The following is a 16,365-nucleotide window of genomic DNA, read 5'->3' on the forward strand; positions in this document are numbered from 1 at the left end:
CCCCCCAGTTCCGGCGCCTTAGCTGAGTTGCTCCAGCATCAGCACAGCAGGAGGAATCCCACAGCTAGGCTAGTCAGTGAAAACCAGAATCACTTTTCAAACTGATGGGGCCCTTCACCTCCCACAACTCCCTATTGTATAATGCAAAGTACAAAAAGCATCAACATGTTAAACTGAGCAACAGGGGTAGGGCAAGCGAGGGAGGGGGGATGTGGGTGGAACTGGAGAGCAGTGAGGGGGAGGGCTGAGTGAATGGGGAGCAGGGAGAGGGCGGAGGAGGAGCAGTGGGGGGAGGGAAGGAGGAAGCCTACTTAGCCCACCCAAGGAGCAGGGAGGGGGGACTAGATGGGGTGAGGGGCCAAGCAAGGAGGGAGCCGAGTGGGCAGGAGGGGAAGGAACCCCAAAGCAAGCAGCAGCACAGCAAGCTGGGATCTCTGGAGAGGAGGGTTGGTGGCATTGGTGGTGTGCTGGAGAAAACTGCAGCAGCAGGGAAAGCATGAGTGACTGAACTTTGAGCTCATATATGTTCCATGCAGGTTCAGGGGCAGCTGAGCAGGCTATCTGCTACTCAGCCTGCTCAGCTGTCCCAGAACCTGCATGAACCATAATAAAGAAAAACATGGTAGCGTGGAAGGCAGGGAGGGGAAGAGGCAGGGCCACCAGGGCCCCAGCATTTGGCGACACGCCTGGGGCACCTGTGTGGGAAGGCAATGCCTTCCCGTGCCTATTATATGCTCTGCCCATGTGTGAAAGTGAAGAAAGCACTATTTAAAAATGCCAGTAATTATGACTGGTTTCAGAGTGGTAGTCGTGTTGGTCTGTATCCACAAAAAGAACAGGAGTACTTGTGGCACCTTAGAGACTAACAAATTTGTTTGAGCATAAGCTTTCGTGGGCTACAGCCCACTTCATCGGATGCAACCAATGGAGTGGGCTGTAGCCCACGAAAGCTTATGCTCAAATAAATTTGTTAGTCTCTAAGGTGCAACAAGTACTTCTGTTCTTTTTGAGTAGTTATGACTGTGCTCTTCACAGGGGGCAAGTGACCTCTGATTGTCAAGGTGGTGAGCAGTGACTCCCATTGAAATACTTCTAAATACCCAAGCAGTAGCAATGACCATAAACACCTTTTTCTATCTTCATATAGGCATAGGACTGTGTCCCTTCCTCTCAGAAATGGACTTTCCCCATAGTAATCCATGCCTTTGTTAACTAGAGATTAGACTACTGCAGTGTGCTCTACCCTGGGTTGACTGTGAAGGCCACAGAGAAGCTTTTCTCCTTATAAGTGGCACAAAGCAATAAGAGCATACAACACCAAGGCTCTGGTCCCCATGCTGCTCCACATACAATAACTGATTCATTTCACGGTTCTAGTCTTCATCATCAAAGAGCCCATTGGGCTAGGGCCTAGTTATCTGCAGGAATCCCTGAATGCTTCCAATATTGGGATCAACAATGACGCTTCGGCTGAAAACACCTGGTGAAGCTTGGGGACTTAGACCAGGATTTGCTTGTTAGAGGGCTTCTGGATGTGGTAATCCCTGACTGCAGACCAGAGTGAATAAAAGTATTGTATAATTCAGTTCACAACATAAGACTCAGTGCTTTGCAGAGTTTTCCTGACTAAATGTAGCTACCAAATGTCCTGATAGCTCTTCTCTCTTTCCTACATAAAGAAGGTCAGAAAATAACTTTATAGAAAATGTAATTTGTCAGTGGGACCAAGGACCCGGACATAACTAAACAGCCATTGTGTTTCTAGTACTTTTTGTATCTGATGCCTACATCAGATGACTGATGACTGGCACATCGGAGTGATTGGAAGAGTAAGACACAATAAAAAAAGAAAAGAGCAGCATTTTTTCAGCTGAATAAAGTTTGCAGGCGAAGACATACATAAAATATAATCCTATATGCAATACGATGATACATCAATCATTACAAACTCCTCTCATCAAGGCTTGTTGTGTGTTTCCAGGTTGTTCAGGTCTCCTTTACTGCTTCCCAAAACACTCATTAAAGGCTGGATTGTGGCTTTTATTACTTTTTTTTTTAAGTGTTACGAAACTTTTCATCAAAAAAGTAAAAGAAAACTCAAGATAAGTTTTTGTGTGAACATTTGTGTTTTTGTCCAAAAAATGTATTTTCCATTGAAAGAAGTGTCAACCTGCTCTTGATTTATGTTTTCAAGCTTTTCTCCACAACCATGAAGGGTAGAAAATTCCCTTTTTTACACCAAAGATGGGATTCTTATGCAATTTTTTGATTCAAGAAGCAAAACACCAAATATTGCAATACTCATGAGAGCTGGGAACACTTGACAAAGCCACTCCCAGTGAGAAGTCAGTCTAGTAAGACATGGGGTGGGGGTGGGGAGGAGATGTGCAACACAGTTTCCACATAAGCTAACCTTTAAAAGACACCCTCAGGTATATCAGGATAACTTTCCAAATGTGCTGAGTCAGCAATGTCTTCCTGAGCCACCAAGCAGCTAGACTGGAATAAAAGAGCTGTAAAACAGCAACAGCCCAACCCTTGGCACCAGCATATATCCCAAGCTGCCATGTGAGTTCCTCCAAGATTGGAAAGGAATCTCATGTAGACCACTGTTCTATGAGCAAAGAATACACAAGTGCTATCTCAACCCTGCAGCCCCACTCCTTCTGCTTACTTCAGAGACAACGTTGGGCAATGTAAATAAATAAAGAAAAAACCTTACTAATCCATGTCTATATTATTTCTTTGGATTTATACATGCCTAGTGCAGGGTGTCTATATATGCAGTTGGGGGCACCTTCGACTTCAAGATGTATAACAGGAAACAGCTCCACCATCATATTTATTATATAATCAATAAAGTGTGTCAGAAAAAATAATTCTGTTTTGCAAAAAAAAAAAAAAAAAAGGATGCAGAATTTGTTTTCATTCCACATTGGAATAATAATAATAAAAAAAAGAGAGAGAGAGAGAGAGAGAGACCTGAAACTTTTTGCTAAAAAACAGAGGGAAAGAGACACCTCAGACAGCCAATATCCCAGTGGTTTGGGTGATTCCCTGGTCAAAAAGGGACACTGGTGGCTCCAGTCAGCACTGCTGACCAGGCTGTTAAAAGTCCGCTTGGTGGCACAGCGGGTCTGGCAGGCTCCCTGCCCAGCTCTGCACAGCTCTCGGGAAGCAGCCAGCATATCCCTCCAGCTCCTAGGTCCCTTCAATACTGCTCCTAGGTGGAGGGGCGGCCAGGGGGCTCCAGGTGCTGCCCCCATACTGAGCGCTGGCTCTGCAGCTCCCATTGGCCGGGAACCATGGCCAATGGGAGTTGCAAGGGTGGCACCTGCGGGGGTGGGAAGCACGCAGACCCCCCAGCCCGCCCCTCTGCCTAGGAGCAGAGGGACATGTCTCCGCTTCCCAGGAACCGCCTGAGGTCAGCGCCACCCAGAGCCTACACCCTGAACTCCCTCACACACCCCAAACCCCTTCCCCAGTTTGGAACCCCCTTCTGCACCCAAACTCCCTCCTGGAGCCTGCACTCTGCACCCCCTCCTACGCCCCAAGCCCATGCCACAGCCCTGAGCCCCCTTCCACACTCCAAACCCCTTGACCCCAGCCCGGAGCCTCCTCCTGCACCCCAAACCCCTCGTGCCCAGCTCCACCCCAGAGCCCACACCCCCAGCTGGAGCCCTCACCTCCTCCCACACCCCAACCCCCTGCCCCAGCCCTGAGCCCCCTCCCGGACTCCAAATCCCTGCCCCATCTCGGTGAAAATGAGTGAGCGTGGTTGGGAGAAAGTGAGCGATGGAGGGAGGGGGGATGAAGTGAGCGGAGGCATGGCCCTGGAGAAGGGGCAGTGCCCTGGAGAAGGGATGGGGTAGGGACGGGGCCTCAGGGAATGGGAAGGGCAATTAGAAAGTTGGCAATCCTATTAGGAAACAGTTTCAAGTCCCTGCTCTGAATCAGGCAGCAATGTCTCCTACAGCCCAAATGAGTGTCCAAACCACCAGGCTATTGGCTATTCTGGGGTCTCTCTCTTGACGTGACAAAGTTTCAGACAAAAATATTTAATCAAAAAATTCCCAATCAGCTCTAATAATCACTCCACACCAGCATAACCAGCAAAGATATAATAGCAGAATCCTGTAATGGGGGCTCATACTGTTAACTCTTCAGTGCTCTTTTAGCTTATTTATACAGTGATTTCTGAGGGGCAAACCCTGTTTCCTTCTCTATGGGAGTGGAGTGTCCTCCGGTAGCAGAACTTGTGAGGTTCTGCTGATGTCCCAGCTTGTTTCTGCCTAGCTGGAGAGACTGAGGAGGCTGAATTACTCCTTCCCCACAGGCAGAGATTTTCCTTAATGCTCATGCTATCACTGTTTGGCTTTGCTGACTTGCTGAAATCCTCAATACACTTGTCTTGATTGCCTTTTAAATCAGATACACAGTATTGAAGGGACTAACTTGCCATCGTCCTGCCAGTTGCAGGAACAAAGACTCAACAATATGAGTCTGGAAGCTCACATGAATAAATCAATCAATCAAGGTGGCCTCCTTACAACACCCTACTATTAATGCCCTCATTAAATGAAATAATTCCATCTGGGTCTGGCTCTGCCGTTCGCCTGGTTCATATTTTGCTAAAAGTTGATAGAAATTATAATTACATTTGCACAATAATAATGTAAACTAATATTACTTGGGCCCTTGGCATACAGCAGAGATTTCTTTAACCAAGCACACACAGGATCAGCAAGAATCACCTTAATAATCCAACAAGAACACCCAGAATTTTATTTGTAAGGCCCACAGGGCATTGACTGAAACAAGTTATATTAAAAATCAAACAAAAGACCACCAGCTCTGCACAGCTCTCGGGAAGCAGCCAGCATATCCCTCCAGCTCCAGGGAGAGACCACACAGGGAGAGACCACTCCTAAAGTTAGGAAATAAAACCCACCATATGGCCAGCCTTGGGACAGCTCTCCTCCATCTTCTGGGTAAAACCTAGAAGGTGCTTTCTAGGAACTCGTAAGACAGTCCAGCCAAGATAGGGTGTGCATACATGTACTCAGTGAGGACACCAACCAGCACACTAGTACCGGCTCAGCGAATGCAGCTGTGAAGAACCCCATAAAATCTGTTTACACACCAGCAAAACTGTAAGTGTTGGTCCTAATCCAGAGGCAAAAGGAATGGGCACATTCTGAAATAAACTAAATTGTGGCTGAGCATCCCATGTCCTGCAAGGTGGATGGAAATAGGGTGGTTGGGAAACAAGATTCCATTTTGTGAAAAAATCTGAGGTTTTGAAATTTGTTTCCATTACAACAAGGAATGAAACCAAGACCTTTCTTGATACCTTAAATAACTGCTTCTTGGAGCAGCTAGTCCTGGAATCCACAAGAGGAGAAGCAATTCTTGATTTAGTCCTAAGTGGAGCACAGGATCTGGTCCAATAAGTGATTATAACTGGACTGCTTGGTAATAATGACCATAATATAATTAAATTTAACATCCCTGTGGCGTGGAAAATACCACAGCAGCCCAACACTGTAGCATTTAATTTCAAAAAGGGGGAATACACAAAAATGAGGAAGTTAGTTAAACAGAAATTAAAAGGTACAGTACCAAAAGTGAAATCCCCATCCCTATATGGAAACTTTTTAAAGACACCATAATAGAGGCTCAATTTAATTGTATACCCCAAATTAAAAAACATTGTAAGAAAACCAAAAAAGTGACACTGTGGCTAAACAACAAAGTAAAAGAAGCAGTGAGAGGCAAAAAGGCATCCTTTAAAAAGTGGAAGTTAAACCCTACTAAGGAATATAGAAAGGAGCATAAACTCTGGCAAATGAAGGGTAAAATATAATTAGGAAAACCAAAAAAGAGTTTGAAGAACAGCTAGCCAAAGACTCAAAATGTAATAGCAAAAAAAATTTTAAGTACGTCAGAAGTAGGAAGCCTACTAAACAACCAGTGGGGCCACTGGACAATTGAAATGCTAAAGGAGCACTCAAGGACGATAAGGCCATTGTGGAGAAACTGGATGAATTCTTTGCATCGGTCTTCACGGCTGAGGATGTGAGGGAGATTCCCAAATCTGAGCCATTCTTTCTAGGTGACAAATCTGAGGTACTGTACCAGATTAAGGTGTCATTACAGGAGGTTTTGGAACAAATTGATAAACTAAACAGTAATAAGTCACCAGGACAAGAAGGTATTCACCCAAGAGTTCTGAAGAAACACAAATGTGAAATTGCAGAACTACTAACTGTAGTCTGTAACCTATCATTTAAATCAGCTTCTGTACCTAATGAAGGATAGCTACTGTGATGTCAATTTTAAAAAGGGCTCCAGAGGTGATCCTGGCAATTACAGGCCAGTAAACCTGACTTCAGTACCGGGAAACTGGTTGAAACTATAGTAAGAACAAAATTGCCAGACACATAGATGGACATAATTTGTTGGGGAAGAGTCAACATGTTTTCTGTAAAGGGAAATCATGCCTCACCAATCTACTAGAATTCTTTAAGGAGATGAACAAGCATGTGCACAAGGAGGATCCAGTGGATCTAGTGTACTTAGATTTTCAGAAAGCCTTTGACAAGGTCCCTCACCAAAGACTCTTTAGCAAAGTAAGCTGTCATGAGATAAGAGGAAAGGTCCTCTCACGGATTGGTAATGGGTTAAAAGATAGGAAACAAAGGGTAAGAATAAATGGTCAGTTTTCAGAATGGAGAGAGGTAAATAGTGCTGTCCCCCAGGGATCTGTACTGGGCCCAGTCCTATTCAACATATTCATAAATGATCTGGAAAAAGGGGTAAACAGTGAGGTAGCAAAATTTGCAGATGATAGAAAACTACTCAAGCTTGTTAAATCCTAAGCACATTGTGAAGAGCTACAAAAGAATCTCACAAAACTGGGTGACTGGGCAGCAAAATGGCAGATGAAATTCAATGTTGATAAATGCAAAGTAGTGCACATTGGAAAACACAATCCCACGTATACATATAAAATGATGGGGTCTAAATTATCTGTTACCACTCAAGAAAGAGATCTTGGAGTCATTGTGGATAGTTCTCTGAAAACATCCACTCAATGCGGAGAAACTAAATTAATTCTGTGCTTCAGTCTTCACGGCTGAGGATGTTAGGGAGATTCCCAAACCTGAGCCGTCCTTTCTAGGTGACAAATCTGAGGAATTGTCACAGATTGAAGTGTCACTAGAGGAGGTTTTGGAATTAATTGATAAACTTAACAGTAACAAGTCACCGGGAGCAGATGGCATTCACCCAAGAGTTCTGAAAGAACTCAAATGTGAAATTGCGAAACTATTAACTATGGTTTGTAACTTGTCCTTTAAATCGGCTTCTGTACCCAATGACTGGAAGATAGCTAATGTAATGCCAATATGTAAAAAGGGCTCTAGAGGTGATCCCGGCAGTTACAGACTGGTAAGTCTAATGTCAGTACCTGGCAAATTAGTTGAAACAATAGTAAAGAATAAAATTGTCAGACACATAGAAGAACATAAATTGTTGGGCAAAAGTCAACATGGTTTCTGTAAAGGGAAATCATGTCTTACTAATCTATTAGAGTTCTTTGAAAGAGTCAACAAAATGTGGACAAGGAGGATCCAGTGAACAATAGTGTACTTAGATTTCCAGAAAGCCTTTGACAAGGTCCCTCATCAAAGGCTCTTACGTAAATTAAGTTGTCATAGGATAAGAGGGAAGATCCTTTCATGGATTGAGAACTGGTTAAAAGACAGGAAACAAAGGGTAGGAATAAATGGTAAATTTTCAGAATGGACAGGGGTAACTAGTGGTGTTCCCCAAGGGTCAGTCCTAGGACCAATCCTATTCAACTTATTCATAAATGATCTGGAGAAAGGGGTAAACAGTGAGGTGGCAAAGTTTGCAGATGATACTAAACTGCTCAAGATAGTTAAAACCAAAGCAGACTGTGAAGAACTTCAAAAAGATCTCTCAAAACTAAGTGATTGGGCAACAAAATGGCAAATGAAATTTAATGTGGATAAATGTAAAGTAATGCACACTGGAAAAAATAACCCCAACGATACATACAATATGATGGGGGCTAATTTAGCTACAACTAATCAGGAAAGAGATCTTGGAGTCATCGTGGATAGTTCTCCGAAGACATCCACGCAGTGTGCAGCGGCAGTCAAAAAAGCAAACAGGATGTTAGGAATCATTAAAAAAGGGATAGAGAATAAGACAGATAATATCTTATTGCCCTTATATAAATCCATGGTACGCCCACCTCTTGAATACTGTGTACAGGTGTGGTCTCCTCATCTCAAAAAAGATATACTGGCATTAGAAAAGGTTCAGAGAAGGACAACTAAAATGATTAGGGGTTTGGAACGGGTCCCATATGAGGAGAGATTAAAGAGACTAGGACTTTTCAGCTTGCAAAAGAAGAGACTAAGGGGGCATATGATAGAGTAAATAAAATCAAGAGTGATGTGGAGAAAGTGAATAAGGAGAAGTTATTTACTTGTTCTCATAATATAAGAACTAGGGGCCACCAAATGAAATTAATGGGCAGCAGGTTTAAAACAAATAAAAGGAAGTTCTTCTTCACACAGCACACAGTCAACCTCTGGAACTCCTTGCCTGAGGAGGTTGTGAAGGCTAGGACTATAATAGGATTTAAAAGAGAACTAGATAAATTCATGGAGGTTAAGTCCATTAATGGCTATTAGCCAGGATGGGTAAGGAATGGTGTCCCTAGCCTCTGTTTGTCAGAGGGTGGAGATGGATGGCAGGAGAGAGATCACTTGATCATTACCTGTTAGGTTCACTCCCTCTGGGACACCTGGCATTGGTCACTGTCGGTAGACAGAATACTGGGCTGGATTGACCTTTGGACTGACCCAGTATGGCCATTCTTAATGTGCAGTGGCAGTCAAAAAAGCAAACAGAATGTTGGGAATCATTAAGAAAGGGATAGATAATAAGACAGAAAATATCACATTGCCTCTATATAAATCCATGGTACACCCACATCTTGAATACTGCATGTAGATGTGGTCACCCCATCTCAAAAAAGATATATTGGAATTGGAAAAGGTTCAGAAAAGACCAACAAAATGATTAGGTGTATGGAATGGCTTCCGTATGAGGAGAGATTTATAAGACTGAGACTTTTCAGCTTGAAAAAGAGACAAGAGGGGATCTGATTGAGGTCTATAAAATCATGACTGGTGTGGAGAAAGTAAGTAAGTAAGTGTTATTTACTCCTTCTCATAACACATGAACTAGAGGTCACCAAATTAAATTAATAGCAGTTTTAAAACAAACAAAAGGAAGTATTTTTTCACACAATGCACAGTCAGTCTGTGGAACTCCTTGCCAGAGGATGTTGTGAAGGCCAAGACTATAACAGAGTTCAAAAAAGAACTAGGTAAGTTCATGGAGGATAGGTCCATCAATAGCTATTAGCCAGGATGGGCAGGGATGGTGTCCTTAGCCTCTGTTTGCCAGAAGCTGGGAACGGGTGACAGGGGATGGATCACTTGATGATTACCTGTTCTGTTCATTCCCTCTGGGGCACCTGGCATTGGCCACTGTCAGAAGACAGGATACTAGGCTAGATGGACCTTTGGTCTGACCCAGTATGGCCGTTCTTATGTATGTTCTTATGATCTGTTGATTTTTTTTTTTTTTTTTTTTGCGTGGGAAAAAACAGAATACCTCGTGCTTAGGGCACTAACCTGGGATGTAGGAGATCTGGATTCAATTGTCTGGCCTGAATCAGGGAGATCAGGGAATTGAACCTCAGTCACTCACACTCCCATTACACTATTTTGGGGTGGGGGGTGTAGAGCTGCCTGCGCAACAATTCCATCCTGGACCTGAGAAACCTCCTGCTCAAAAAAGGTACATTTCTTCAGAAAGTTTTGGTGTTGATGAATTGGCATTTTCTGACAAAGAAAAAGTTACTTCAAAAATTCCCAAGCAACTCTAAGTGAAGCACCAGAGCTACTCCTTCATTCTACAGGAGGTGATGGGTCAGTGAGTATCTAAGCAGAACCAGTTCTGGGCCCATGCCACCACTTACCTAGTTCTGAGAGATGCATGCACTATCCGGGTGACTGACTGACAGAATCATTAAGGTTCTTAGCTCCATTCACAAGCGGAACTCAGCCATTAAAACCCATGCTGTAGGGATCTAAAAGACCCTTACTATCCAGGCTACATGAGTATTTCTTAATAAGAGCCCCCCCAAAAAAATTGCAGAAGAAGCCTGAAGCAAGGCATCTTCTACAGATTACTGCCCAAATCTCCCATCCTATAATCTCCTTATATGGCAAGGTTCCCAAAAAAACCACCACAAATAAAAGACACAAAAGCCATTAGACTGCCTGCATACTCACAAAAACTGGACATGCTGACCCTCTTTACAGTACATCTTCCACTTGTTACCACAAAAGCACCTTTACCAATGTTAAATTGTGTGTCCAATTTTTGCCAGTTTAGCTGCACCCTGAGAGACCAGGGATTTGCGCTTCTTAATCCTCAGGGTTTAAAAAAAAAAAAGTAAAGGAAGATGAAATTGTTCATCTCTCTGACCGCTTTCAAGCAGGAGAAGCAGCAATTCACACACACACATATCCCCTCTGCCGGCATCACCAAGCAGAGAGCTCTTATTACACACTCACAATAAGCATCAGAAACAAAGACACTATGCATTCCCTGCAGATTATTCTTATTCATAAATAGGTGACAAAACAAAGAAACCACAAACTCACATATACAAGAAACTTAACTTTGCTTCGGTTCTCTCAGTCCTTCCTTCCGTCTCTAGCTCTCAGGCTGACTCCACCTCAACTGATTCATTGCAGGAAGCATACAACAGTTACAGGTAATAAGAATGCACTCATTACTTAAGAGCAGCCATTACAATTGTTGTGTGTTGCCAGCACATGTAGCAGGGTGTGTTTAAGGCAGGGGCGGGCAAACTTTTTGGCCTGAGGGCTGCATCAGGTTTTGAAAATTGTATGGAGGGCCGATTAGGGGAGGAGGTCGTGGCCCGCCCCCCTCATCCGCTCCCCGCTGGGACCCCTGCCCCATCCACCCACCCCCCCCCGCTCCCACTCCCCTGACCGCCCCCGGAACCCCTGACTGCCCCCGCTGCCCATCCAACCCCTCCTCTCATTCCTGACTGCCCCCCCGGGATCCCTGCTCCCATTCAACCCCTCTGTTCCCCGCCCTCTGACCGCCCTGACCCCTATTCATTTCACACCCCCGCCTCCTGACCACCACCCTGAACTCCCCTGCCTTCTATCCACCACCCCTCTCCCCCCGCTCCCTGCCCCCTTACCACGCTGCCTGGAGCACCGGTGGCTGGCGGCGCTACAGCCGTGCTGCCCGGCTGGAGCCAGCCACACCATTGCCACTGCGCAGCACAGAGACCGGGTCAGGCCGGGCTCTGCAGCTGCGCTGCCCCAGGAGCTCGCAGCCCCACCGCCCAGAGCATTGTGAGCTGAGGCTGCAGGGGAGGGGGAACAAAGGGGAAAGGGTCGGGGTGAGCCTCCCGAGCCAGGAGCTCAGGGGCCGGGCAGGAGGGTCCTGCAGGCCGGATGTGGCCCGCGGGCTGTAGTTTGCCCACCTGTGGTTTAAGGTCATATTAGATAGTAATGTAAAAGTAAAACAAATGATAATGAAATTTGTTTTTCCTTCAGCTCATTGGGTGTGTGGAGAGGGGAATACAGTCTGTCCTCTCTTAGCTCCGATTCTTATCAGGCTGACTGCATCAATCTGTTGGGATTTCATGTTGTATATTTTCATATACACCTCTACCCCGATATAACGCTGTCCTCGGGAGCCAAAAAAATCTTACCGCGTTATAGGTGAAACCGCGTTATATAGAACTTGCTTTGATCTGCCGGAGTGCGCAGCCCCGCTCCCCCGGAGCACTGCTTTACCACGTTATATCCGAATTCGTGTTATATCGGGTTGCGTTATATCAGGGTAGAGGTGTACATAGTTATTGCATGGCATCACTACATGGCAGAGCAGTGTGTGTGCCTTAAATTTGCATTGCTATACCTTAACATGTTTGGATTTCTCTAAAGTGTAGCCTGAATTCTGAATTTCCTAGACTTGAAAATCTTGTTTTGGGGACAATTACAACATCTCTGAAATGTTTTTACCTTTAAATTATTGCTCTCAGCCTTAACTCCAGTTTAGTATAATTTTTTTCTGGGAATTCTATATGGTTAGGGCAGAGTAGAGAAGCTTGTATACGGTTTGTGCTGTATCTGTTCTGAGGCTAAAGAACATCAGACTCCAGGGCTCTCTGTCTCACATGCTCCTTTAGAACTAGAGCAATGAGAGGATACAGAGTAATACTTTGCTTGCTTGCGTATGGTGAGTGTTAGTGGCAATGAAGAAGACTGCTATATTCTGTAATCAGGCTTACAACCAACTGAAATATATTCTGAGACAGAGGTCATTGACTTGGGAATGGATAGAGAATTTCCTTCATGATTATCACTCCATAAACTAAGAAAGGTCAGGATTAGGGCTGAAGTATTACAGAATGGCAGAGGGTTTCATCATGCTCTGAATACGCATTATATTGAGGTAGAGGTGTACTGACTTTTGGGATTATTTTAAAAAAACCTTTTCTGATTTTTGTTATGGATTTTACGAAACATTCACTAAGAAATGATGATGTAATTAAAACAATGAAAATGTGATATGGTCTCAGAAGCAAACTTTTTCAAATTATGATTTTGAAAGTAGCATACAGAGATAAGTGATAAAATGTGTAATTATAGAGTGATATAAAATTATTCCATAAAAAGATACAGGGTATGAAATTGTGGCTCTGTCTATTAAAATCAATTGCAAAATGCCCATTGACTTCAGTGGGGCCAGGATTCCATACATGGTATTAGGGTAATGATGTACAGCAACAATTTCTGAGGGGGCCAGGTAGCATTATAATGATTATTTTTATTCCTTTGGGTAGTAAGAATGTGCCATATTTTAATTAACCAAGTGATCATAGAAGGAGCATAGGGATTATGATCCTGAACTGTCTTGCAGCTATCAGAAAAAAACAGAGAAGATGAACTACCCTCCTCTTAGGAATGACACTGTCAACAAGACTATGGATATTTTTAGTTGCATGGGAAAATCCATCTGCATATTTGCTCACTTTTTACCAAATTTGTATGGAACTACAATCTCACAATATTTTTAAAGGATCTATTAGCAGACTTACAGGAACGGTGTCTCTCTGATTCAGTTCAGCTCAGTCATGTAATCTAGGTGGAGGCAAGTAGGTTCTCTGTGTAATGTCTTGCATTTGGTGTTCACGTGATTAGTACATAAAGATGATTTAGAATTGTCTCGAGATGTTTCCTCAGGATTTAAAATTAAATTCACCAAGGATATTAATATCCAATTCCTGAATATCTATATTGCCTTCATGCTGGGGGTTCTGAGCTTTCAAAAGTGTTGTGTAGATCTTAGAAGAGCTACTGCTTTCATTAGCTATATTAACTGGTATTATGTCAAAGCCTGCTAGGCACCTGATCATTAATCAATTGTTGACCTGTAAAAATATGAAAGTTTGGAAGCATGGAAATAAAGGTGTATCTCTGAAATTCTATTGTGTCCTTAAATTGGCCAAATAAATTATATTTGACATTCTATCAAGAAGTCTAGTAAAACCACCAAGATCCCAACCTTCATACAAGGATTCACAGTCTCCCAAGAGTATCAAGGAGGTTATTCAATAAGGGGGACAAGACGACTCTCCCTTGACGGTCCCAGAGCCCGGGCTCCAGCCTGAGCCTGAACATCTGTACTGCAACTTTATAGCCCCACAGCCTGAGCCCGAGACGGCTGACATGGGTCAGCTGAGAGTGTTTTATTGCAATATAGACATACCCTTGGGCAAGACCTAAAGAGAGAGCCTCTGTCTTAGAGGAATTAATTCTAAAACCAGATAATTTCCTGAAGAGTCTACACCGCTTCATTGTATTGGGAAAGGATGTTCTGAGGTTCATGGAGAAAAGAAATGTATTAACGTATCACCCGATCTATCTTCAACTTCTCACAGTACAAAGCTGTGGTGAGAAAGAACATGCTGCCAAGGTCTGTCATATGGAGAAAAAGAAGTCATGCACTGAGAAGTCATCATTCATGTTTACATAAAGGAACCCCTGAACAAGCTATTTGACTATAAGAGAGAATGGGGCCTTCTCATGATAAAGTGACTTGGGAGTAACAACATTTTTCAGAACTGGGGTTTGACTGCTCCATGTTAGGTTGATGAAGATATAAAACAAATGTGAAATTGAGAGTGAAAGTTGATAGCGAGTAACACTCACTGTAATCACTGAAGAAATGTACAGACAAATTTTTCTTAATGTAAAACGGAGAGAAACTAAGATAATTTTATCACTATAATGTTTTAAACCTATTAGGATGACTGCAGGTCACTTTAAATTACAACTATTTCTATTGATCATTGCTAACTATTTGTATTAGTCACAATTTAATGCAAACAGCAACAACAGCAGCAGCAGCAGCTCCTCAAGGAAACAGACCTTCACTGATTGGTTGAATTAGGGTGAGCAAGTCTAAATTGTAATGGGGAGGTTGGCTTGTAAGTCTTGCCTAAGTGCTCCAGGTAGTTAGGTAGAGATTACAGGCCCTTTATATATTCTGCCCTTCCCCAATATGGGGGGAAAAGAGCCAGAACAACCCCCTACCCATGAACTAACCAACCAAAACATTAAAAGATGGTTGTCAACATGAACAGGTAAAATAGTCAGGTCCAGGACAGTACTAACTACTTCTCTTCCCTCCTGCCCCGATCTCGTCACTGACTTCTGTTCTCATCTTTATCCAGAATAGACAATTTCCCTTTATCTTAACAAGCTAACCCACTATAACTGAGAATCTTCCAGTTTCCAGTAACCTCAAAAAATGAGCCCTGGAGGAAGAGGGGAAAGGAAGCAACTCAGCCAATTCTCCAAGGTCCTTTACTGCCATCATAAGCTACCACGAATCATGTGCTGGATTCAATGGGAAAATTAACAATAAAATGTGTTATTTATAGATTCTTTTTGACTTTCTACATCTGCTTTCAGTGAAATCCTAGTTAACAAGGTCAAACTTTTTAGTTTTGTTTTTCTGCACTTGTGCTACTCAATTAAAAAAAAAACAACCAACCCTCCTCCCTCCCCCCCAAAAAAACTTCTCTCTCACACACACACACACACACACGATAGGAAACAAGCATCAGCAAAATGGTTTGGGTTGAGCATATCATCCTTCTAACAGATCCCTAAAAACCAATGACTCCCCCCACTTCCCCTCGATTCCTTAAGGTGATTAACCTGTAGACAAGCAGTTACAATGCTTATTGTGCAAGTCTTGCTTAAACCTAACTTCTTATGTAATCTAAAATGATTAATCAAAACCTATATTTAAATGGTTGCTGTTCCAACATGTTTTTTGGAGATGCCTTCACACATTCTTTACAACACACTAATGAAATATTGCTTCTGGGGGAAAACTCTGATGCAAATCATTATCAAAATGACACATTCATCACAGAAATAATACTCGCCTGCAAAACAAAGATGCATACTCTTGGATAGACAAAGAGTTCAGTTTCTTAAGCGAGGTGAGTTGGATCTGGACAAACATCTCTAGTGTCCCATATTGTCATTCACAGTCTCCCTGGGCAGCCAGGGCATTTACATATAACAGCCTCTGTGCTCTCTGTTCCATCTACTATCCACATCATAAAAGTCAGTAGCTGTACAGGTACAGAACTCACATTTGTCAACTTAACAGCATGTTCACCAGCAGCAATAAAATTCAGCACTTTCTGTTTCAATAAACACAGACTGCTTTCAACAAAGCTAGAGGAGAATCTCCCTTGTCTGTAAGAAGTATATCTCCCTAAACTAGCTGCTAGATGGCAAACAATCTAAAACATTTGAATATTCCTGAGTAGAGCTGCTGGAGCATCATTCCTCCTGGAAATCCGTCACCTGATTTTCAGAGATGCTGAGCATCTAATTTCAACTGGAGATGTGGGCACTCGGCATCTCTGAAAATCAGCAACAAAAATCTTATTCATCACAGCCTAAAAAGGAGAGGAATAGACTTCTGGATCCCTTAATGATATTGTTGGCCCTTTTCAACCCTGAGCAGCTAGTCAAGCTTTGGGCCCCAGGGATGTCCCAGTTAGAAGTAGAAATTGATGGAGTCTAGTATTTGCTTTGATGCAGTTCTTTTTTATTTACAATGTATGTACAAAGTTCTGTGTCTCTGAGCGCAGGGGGAATCAAATAGCAGGAAACA

The sequence above is a fragment of the Terrapene carolina genome, unplaced genomic scaffold (genome assembly GCF_002925995.2).
Source record: "Terrapene carolina triunguis isolate 2854851 unplaced genomic scaffold, T_m_triunguis-2.0 Scaffold95, whole genome shotgun sequence".
Classification (NCBI taxonomy): domain Eukaryota; kingdom Metazoa; phylum Chordata; order Testudines; family Emydidae; genus Terrapene; species Terrapene triunguis.